The 9,809-nt window shown below is 30.0% G+C and overlaps 1 long non-coding RNA gene across 2 annotated transcripts; it reads right to left on the bottom strand.

The window, feature by feature from the left end:
* Positions 1 to 512: 512 nt before the first annotated feature.
* Positions 513 to 1,956, bottom strand: LOC149903362 (uncharacterized). 2 transcript variants are annotated; one of them, XR_016457424.1, is made up of 3 exons: positions 1,668 to 1,947; positions 1,093 to 1,337; positions 513 to 604 (listed from the first exon to the last, which is right to left on the bottom strand). It is a non-coding gene; the product is annotated as an uncharacterized LOC149903362 (long non-coding RNA). The 2 variants fall into 2 exon arrangements; XR_016457423.1 differs by lacking the exon at positions 513 to 604 and having other exon boundaries at positions 1,111 to 1,337; positions 1,668 to 1,956.
* Positions 1,957 to 9,809: the final 7,853 nt, after the last annotated feature.

The following is a 9,809-nucleotide window of genomic DNA, read 5'->3' on the forward strand; positions in this document are numbered from 1 at the left end:
AGTCAATAACGTAATAATCGAATCTGATTCTAATTCGCTTATACAAACCGAGTGTTAAACCTTAAATAATACTATTGTCTGGGCGTTCTCTTAGATAAAGCAGATTTGAATTGTAAATTGAATTTGCATACGTTATAAATTCAGTAACATTTCTCCTGTTTGTGTATGAAATTACTAATAGTTATCCTGCCTGTTATTAAGCTCTATTCTATAATTCTCACATACGTTTTATTATTCACACATTTGAAACGTATATATATCGGAAGAAATTAAATTATCACAAGATTATTATTAAAAGATAAAATATTAAAATTATCTTTATCAAATCTAATAATAAAATTGAAAAATAAACACTATCCATGCAACTATTAAAAACTGTAAAAAATAAAGAGTTTTAATTTTTCTATAATACAAATGTTAATGTTTAAAATTCATTTTTCATTCTTCAGTCTCCAATATATTTTCATAATTACAGCCTGCAATGAAATTAGAAGCTCAGTTCCACGTAACCTCGTAACGCCCAGGCTATTTTTACCAAACATTGGCTTGCAGCCCAAGTACCTTTTAAAAGGTTCACATGGTGCGGACCCGGAGGTGATGAAATCTAAAAAAAGTGCCTTATTATTTCCGTATGAGCGTGGGATTTTTTCTGCATGTAAATGTATGTCAGTGGAAGGTTTTGAGACACTAAATAACCCCAAATTCGTTATTCTTTATTTAGGCATATGGGCTTTAATGTATTACAAAACCCGATTTCGCAAAATTTGTATTTTTTAAATTATTGATTAGCGGTAGACAATATAGGGTTTATTTTATATTACAAAAAACAATGAACATAAATATTTGGATTAATACATGTCTTCCAAAATTTTAATGACCAAAAAGATATCTCACACTAACAATCTGAGAAAAAAATATCAATTTTTGAACAATATGATCATTATTTTCTGTACTTATTATTTTTAAAGGCTAGTTTATCACGTGTTTTAGGATTTCTATCAGAAGAAATCCACTTCCAACAGATGACAGAAGCAAAAATTAGCAAGTTTCTAAATTGGACCCAAAAACACTATATAATAGCAACCCATATACCTTTTAAAATCAGAATGATAGTAGGTAAATTGATATATTTCTATAGAAATTTTAAATAATTTCGCAAATAAGAGTTGGTTTTTAATAAAAAAATATTATTTTCAGATTCTTCAGAACTGGAAGAGCTTTCTTGGTTTTGGTTTATATGTTGTAATCCTCATCTCCAAATAGTTCATACTCTTCTATATCTGACTGATTTAATACTTCTAAAGCTTCTTCGATTTGCTCATCTCTCATTGGGTTACCTGAAAAGGATAGGTACTAAAATATTCTGTAACAGACTAAATAATTTACTTTATATTATGAAGGAGAAAACGGTCTAAATCATAAGTTTCAAAGGCAAATCAAATTGATTAGTGGTTTATTCCCTTATACCTTTTAAAATCCAATAATATGTTAATACTCTTATACCTTCTAAAAGGTATCCAGATTTTACGAGGTTATTTTACACGCATATTCTTTATTTTCGTGTAAATCTAAATGTAATTATAATATTTACTTATTTGTCAACAAGCAGAGTAGAGACTCTCAGTTAAAAACCTAAGATTGCATCAATAATCATGGATTGAACTTACCACGTCCTCTAGTCAGTCAAGATGGCCAGACTTTTCGCCGGAAATTACATATATTTTATTTTTCTATTGGCACTATTGCTTAACCATAGACAAAAACATACTTTCCAGTAGCCGGATAAAAAACAGTAATTAGATTTGGCGCGTAATTTAAAATGTTACGGCGTTTTCAAATCAGATACTGTCAGATACCTTTAAAAAGGTACCGTGGGCGTTTATGTCATAAAGTTGGATAACAGCTTGGGCCGGTACCACTATCGAGCTGCATGCCTTTTAATAGGTATCTGGGCGTTACGAGGAATGGAATCTAAAGTTAATCTGGTGCCGGTTCAAAAGTTCCCGAGGTACTAACGATCTTCCTAGTCCCATACTTTCTATTAGCATCCCTTAATTGAGAACAGGGAAAGAAAAGGAATATCTCGTACAAAATGCACTAATATCATCTACTCTTTGAAATTTCGGCTAGGATTTTCGAAGGTAATTTATGCGAAGAAAATGTAAAAGGGTTGATGGTTGATATTTTTACTTTGCCTTTGCAGTTCCAAAGTTATTTGGTTCATGAATATTCTAGAAGGATTCCATGGAAAATCCTACTCATATAACGCGTTTTTTGAGGAGTCAGTAATGAAAAAGGGAACCTTTTTGTTTCACAGAAGTGAATTAAAAATAAAATTAAACGAATGAAGATTATTATTAAAATAATCAAGAGTGTATTTTAAAAATTGTTCGCATAAATATATTTTAGAAACAGTCGGATCAATATAACTTTCAGCTTCAGTTTAAATTTGTGATTATTAGATATAAACACCAATTTTACATAATTTTATTGCCTATACAATATACATGATGTTATATAATATGTATAAACGCAAGATAATTAAACATGCAGTGAAGAACACAGATATATCCATCATTTTAAGAATGATTATATCCTTTCTATGCTCGATAGAAGCTTTCACTCGCTTCATTTATACCGATTTTCATGAATTAATAATAGTTAGTACTACTTTTCTAAAATTTGATTAAATTGACTAAAATATAGTCAAACATTTAATTTTGTATACTTATTGAGAGCAACGCCAAATATTCTCATTAATATGGTTCAGTAGCTTTTGAGCAAATATTATAACTTTGATTTGATTTAATTACCTATATAATATAAACCTTAACTATCATAAACAGTATAGTATAAATAACAAACCCATTTCATACATTATAGCCGAAACAGAAATGTCCAAATTCCCAAGGCAAGATTCTAGACAAACCAATTCCCGATAACAATTTGAAAGAAAGAAAGGAATTTGAGGAAGCAAGTAGCATCTGTCGGTAAATGATGATCGCATTAAGTAAATAAAATTTTATTAAGTCTCATAACTACTTATTAACACCAGAGACAGTTATAAGTCAATTAAATAGTATGTTATGGCTTATATTTTACGGTACGACATGTCGCGACCGGGCCGTGCCCCGCCCGTGCCCCGTCCGGGGCTCGATCAAAGATTATTGTTTACTTTTTGTATAAAGTTATTCATGCCTGAACGTGGCACGGACGGGTCACAGCGTAAAATGTGTATGGATAGATTCTCATTTGTTTCCCGGCTCAGGAACGGTGTAGTGTGAATTATGCTTAATACTATGTTTCAATAATCAGCTAATTAATCCAGCTAATTAAGTTGTAAGTGTACAACGTTATATCTATCAAAATATACACTAAATTCAAAACAAACATTCCCCAAACCAACTCCCGATAACAATTTGACGAAACAAGTAGCATCTGCCAGTAAATGATGATCGCATTAAGTAAATAAAGACGTTGGTTTGTTGCCATCCGCAGTCGCGTCGACTAACGACCGTGCTATTAATCATACAATACTGTTTATATACAGTATGGTGTAAAATATGGCTTTCCAGCTTAGTGAGACGACTTATCATTTCATATTAAATGGGCTGGATGTGCTTTTGTCACAGATCTCGTAAGGTGTACTTTAGTGTAAATTGATAAACGTGATTCGTGCAAATGATGATGATTTATGGAATCATTTTATACATGCATATGTTTTGAATTCTAATGAGATAGGTTAGGATAACTTTATATAAATAGTTATATCAATCCTTATTTAATACGTGTAATTTTATTTTGTTATTATTCTAAGTACGAAAGTGTGCAGGAACGTAAAAAGCACAAGGCTTTCCAATAACTACACGAGCATCGTCCAGGAAGATCTTGTAGAGTCATCAAATTTAATAAAATCTTAGTAGTATTACGCAATTTATATGCCTAAACTATTTAAAATAAAAATATTTCAAATAAAATTTCATAGTAGCTCATATTAAAAAACAATAGGCTTGCAACTACGCACATCAAAATATGAAATTTCTCATTCCGACTTACAACGCATACCTTTATGTTCCTGAACGTTAACTTTTTCCGTTTTACCACAACGTTCCAACATCAAAACCACTCGAAAGTTTCCATCGAAGTGAATTACACAAAACGTTATGATGTGAATCAACCGTACTATTGTTCGCGACAAAGCTTCTCAAACAAGTTGCAGGAAGCGAGCTTTCCTTCAGGAAATTACTTGCAGTAAACTACCGTATAGAAATGTTAAACTGCTTGTAGGAAAAAAGAGAATATGATTTCTTAACGCTTTATGAAGAAAGAGGCGTTAAGAAAAAGATAACTTGCTGTGTTTATGCTCATTTTAATATTATCTTATAAACATAATGTAGGATGTTAGTGTTGTTTCATATAATTATGCGAAATTATTAATTCGTCGCAGTGTGCTACGAAGTGAACATTTTTTACTACCTACTATATATTTTATACAATTTTTGGTGAAACAAAACACAATTTATATAATTTTAAAAGAGACACGTTTCAAGATAATGCTTTAATATTTTTTGATTATCATATTACGCAAAAAAAATATCATAGTTTACTAGATAATACCTTGAGGACAATTTTAAGTAACATGTTATTTAAAAAATAGGAACAGGTTGTTGCATTCATGTTTTACATAATAATGTTATTCCTTATACCAAAAGTAATGACGAGACCGAATTTGTGTACATGATAGATGGTCTAAATCTAAAAAAAATCAAAAAGTTTGGCTTGCATATGAAATTAAATTTTTATTTATATAGCAATTAAGGATTTTCAATTCAAAGTTTAAATTATCTTTATTATTTTCTTGAGTTAAAGTTAAATTAATAAATAAATTATCAATAAATCAAAGAGATTTTATAGACTCTCTAAAACAACAAGAACGGTGAGGAATAACGTAATACCATATATTATCCAATTTTTAATAAGTCATTTATACATCCTCATAAATGGAAGAAGTAATTAATTTTGAATATATTTAACTTAAGCGATATTGAAGTTACTTGCAGACCGTTTACATTTACAAAGTCTAGCCTTAAGCTAATTGCTTGCGATTGCTTTAGGAATGATTTTAGCTGTATAAATCCTATTCATTCAACAGAATTTAGTGTATTATATTATTATGTATTAAATAATATTAAAATAAAATATTCACAGAATATTTTCCTAACTTGAAAATTAGTTTAATGTAGGTAAGTATTTAAAGATATCAAAACAAACAATCAAAAAACAAAATTAATCAAATTAATCCATTCTTCAATCAAGCAGTAACAATTGTTTAAATAAAAACACATTTATAAAACAGAGCAACCGGCCGTAACAAATTGCCTCCAATATCGATTAATTCTATACAAAATAAAACTGACAACATCCATGATTTTATATGTCTTCTGGGAACGTTTAACAAATGGGCTGAATGTCTGCATGTTACAGGCCGACAGCCGAAAATCCATTTCACGATTTCTGACAGAGGTTAATTTGATATGATATATAGATAGACATATGAAATAAATAACCAGTGTGGTAAATATGCAAGGAAAATATATACAATATTTAAATTGTAATTGGCTTTCAAATGCAGATAATTCTGTATCTACTACAATCTTAAAATATGTGTGTAGATATAATTTTAAATTGGTTTATAATATTCATGTGTTACAAATACAAAATTATGTTTGTATTAATTATTGGTTTATAATCTTAATCGTACATTTCTTAATTATTAGTAAACTACACACAAAATATGTTTAACACAACTAGAAGCAACCAACCCCCAAAATACAATACCTACCGCAAAAAGCCACACACAATTAAATTACACACAACGCTCATTTAATGAAAAGCATCTTGATCCATCTTATCTAAGGTCAGATCGCTTAACGAAGGATCATTTGGAGTGTGACGACGAATATCAAGCGAGCGTTAGCTGGATTAGACGATCCCGAAAGTTTCAGAAGTGGAACCAACTTTAATTATGAACTGATCGTCATAACTTCGATTATGCAAACGGCTACGCTAGTTACCACCTTCTAGACGTCATTTAGTTATAAGGTGTGATATTTTGATTGGATATTTTGGTGAAATGGTAGATATAGAATATATTTAGGAGTGATATGATTGAGTAATTTGTTCAAAATCAATGGAACAGAAATAGGTTTTGGTTACGGTCGAAATTACGTGTTAGTACAGTTGTTCTGAATATAGTTTTCTTGTATGTTGTTTTACCTTTTTCTTAGCTACCAAATAAATATGCGTTTATACGACAAACGTGTATGGATTTATAACGCGATTTATTCTTTTTTATTTACCACACTTTGGAATAAAGTTAATTTAGACCGAACAACAAAACATTATCTTTGCGCAATATTTATATACCTTAGATGTTCGCTTTAGTACCTATAGAGTACCTTTATAGCTATATTGTGGTCTTGCAATATTGATGCACTAAGCTTTAAACTGCACTACGCATTTTAAGTAGGACTTTGATAAGCAGTAAATTTGAAACAACGGAAATATAATCTCTTCTGTTAGAAAATTATAGTACTGTTGATATCAAAAAATGTTCACAGTTTTTAAAAGAAAGTTTTGCGATGCATAAGAATGTCCTTGGCGTTAATTTGCATAGATTGTAACGGGTGTTAATAATATCACGTACCTACGCTAATTCCTTTTTGAGATATCTTTTAATTTCAATTCTCGTTTTTAAAAAACACATTACTTTCTCATTATTTATAAAAATATCAGACAATATATTCACTAGAGCTGCATCTATAGTACAACGATAGTATATACATTAACCTATTTCAAAAGTGTATCTTCCGGATATCTCTGATCTCTGTCATCTTCAAGCCCTTATTCCCATAAAGTCCTGTGTAACATCCGTCATCTCTAACAAATTGAAGCTGGCATCTTCCTATACTTGTCATAAAATAATACAGCGGATAACAGACGACATGAGTTGTCACTTAGATATTTATCCCTATATGTTATGAGTAGATATACAATTTTTCTTATTGTGTATCGAGAGGCTATTTTGTACGAATATACAAGATAATTACTCAAAATACAAAGCAATACAAGCCAAAGCCCGCGATTTCATCGAAGTATAAAAAATTATTGTTGAATTTGTTACGATATCATAAGTATTATTGTTTACATAATCATTTATAGATTTTTAACGATTTTTAAACTTATTGTATTACATAATTCTTAAAAATTTTTGTTATATTTTTTGCAGCTCTATGGCAGCTTGGACCTTCACACAAACAACACCAGTAAAAGACACCAAAAGCTTACAAAATTATAAAATAAAAACAATTTGCTATAGATTTCTAGATAAGTACAGTTAATCTTAACAATGACCTTTTTAAATAAACTATGATTTTCATTTATAAGCGCATAATATACACTTCATATTCACATACACTTTACAATTCATAGTAAATTGTGAAAAAACTGTACTATTATAATAAGCATACATGGAAAAACTTTTAGTAAAATTGCGCATACGATTCTATTTCTGCTTATCATTCAGAAAAGTACCCAGTCATCGTAGTTACCGTCATGTGGGATTTGTTATTATAATCGTGACGTAGATTTAACGATGCAAGCACAGACTAATAATAATATACTACGTATACAAATGCAAGGGTGAAAAATATGTATATTTTTCTTACAAATGACGTCAGCCACTTTTACACATAAATAATTTAATAACCTATTAGGCTCAATTACAAAGATTGTTTTCTAATTATGTTTAATTATTCTATTAATTTAAAATTACTTTTTAATCTTGATATAACATAGCATTTAAAGAATTAGTCAAATATGTGAAAATGTTAAAGAATAGAAAAAACATTAATCGTTACGAAGTATTGAAAAACCCGGGTCTTTCAATATTTCATGAACTAGTCTACCACCCACGACCAAACCTCAACAATCGAATTGTAGTTAATTTTACATTCATTAAACATTTTTAATCTCCCCTTACCACTAAAAAACTAATCTCTAAAAACAAGGTCAAAACAGAAACCATTCAGACATTATTCTATAATCTATAACATTAGGCATTCTTATCAGATTTTGTATCAGTCCCAAATTTAACGGCTCATAGGACACGGCCACAACACCGACCCATAGATATATCGCGTTGCTTCGAGATTTTATGGTCCATACGGAGATTATGGTTATGTTTTTTGAATTAAATAATAAATATCGTAGCGTTTTCTCCGCTGTGAGGTAAAAAAAATGTCTTTTTCTATGTTTTTTTTGTTATAATAGGTAGTAATTTCTTATTTTGTTGTTAATACTTAGTTAATCCTTACTAATCTTTGGACGTTCGTCTGTATTCTTCTCGTAAAAGTAGTAATAATAAGATACACAATATTTTTTATTAATGAAATCACTACAATACATTCAACCTATTTATTTATTTATTTATATACATATACATGGGAATCTGATAATTTATACAAAACAAAACAAGAAAAGTATAGTTTATTAGGCGGCCTTATTACTTAGAAGTGATCTCTTCCAGGCAACCTGGGCAAAATGTAACAAGCTGACTGAAATTACGATGGTAGGTAGAAAAAAAAATTCAAGTAACAATAAAACCTATCTCAATGTACCTATAACATTAACATGTTTTATTTTTGAATAAACCTAAAATTTTATTTTTCTGTCACACATTGCAATGCAAATCTATACAATCTCACTATGATGAGATGAGATTTGATTTTTGCTGCAATTAAATATAGATTTTCCATAATGTCTTGGTTGCTATGATTATATACCCAAAATACAAATAAAACACTCCAATCCCAGCACTAGAGACGACAAAAGAAAACAATATGAAGAATACCTACACTAAATAGAGAAAGTTTTATTCCCCTGTCGCCGAACTAAGGCTCGATAAGACGGGCCGCTGGGACATGATAACGATGGTTTACAGATTGCCAGGACACAGTTGTGAGTTTGTTGTTATTTTGTTATACTATCATCTTATTATGGAAGAATAATATCAAGTTAGTTGTGGAGTGGAATGTTTTGTATGTTTACATGATTTACGCTAATATTTTCTTACTTCGCACATTTGCAAGTGATAATTTAATTTCAATCGAAATCGTGAAATCCTGAATACTATTTTATTTGACTTACTCAGAAAATTTACTACATATTCAGAAAATTTTGTTAAATAGACAGCAATTGCTTCGCGTTGCTACTCGCTGTGGACCCGGCTATTGACTAATTAAGTACGACATACATAATTTCATATTATTATATGTTTCAGGTGAAGACATGAAATACTTCAGGAAGGCGCCAAGCTTCACGCGCTTTGATTTGTTTTACAAAGTCTACCAGAAATCAACCCAAGCACATTTAGCAACCATGTCCTACAACCTTCAAAATAGTAATTTATAAACTAATGAAAATCCTTACTTCACTATTATTAGTGTCTTTACTACCCACAGAACTACGAAGCTTTTCCTTATTTTTGCCTGTCCCAAAACTAACATTAGTGTCTTAATTTAGACGTGCTGTTTACTCAGATATACTAGAAGCACTTTCTGTGTTTCTATTTGCTTGGGCGACGTGTAATTACGCGTACAAATTCAGAGTATTTCCATTTAATTTTGTAGTACAGAAATTCCTTGATTATAAATTGTATTTTATTATATGTCTAAACACAATTTAATTTTAAAATTAGATACCTACTAACCTTTAAGTATAAGAGTTTAAGTTTCGTGTAGGAAATTACA

This window comes from Colias eurytheme, chromosome 13 (assembly GCF_061535395.1).
Source record: "Colias eurytheme isolate Ceu_HAF_F1 chromosome 13, ilColEury1 Martin Lab GWU primary, whole genome shotgun sequence".
Classification (NCBI taxonomy): domain Eukaryota; kingdom Metazoa; phylum Arthropoda; class Insecta; order Lepidoptera; family Pieridae; genus Colias; species Colias eurytheme.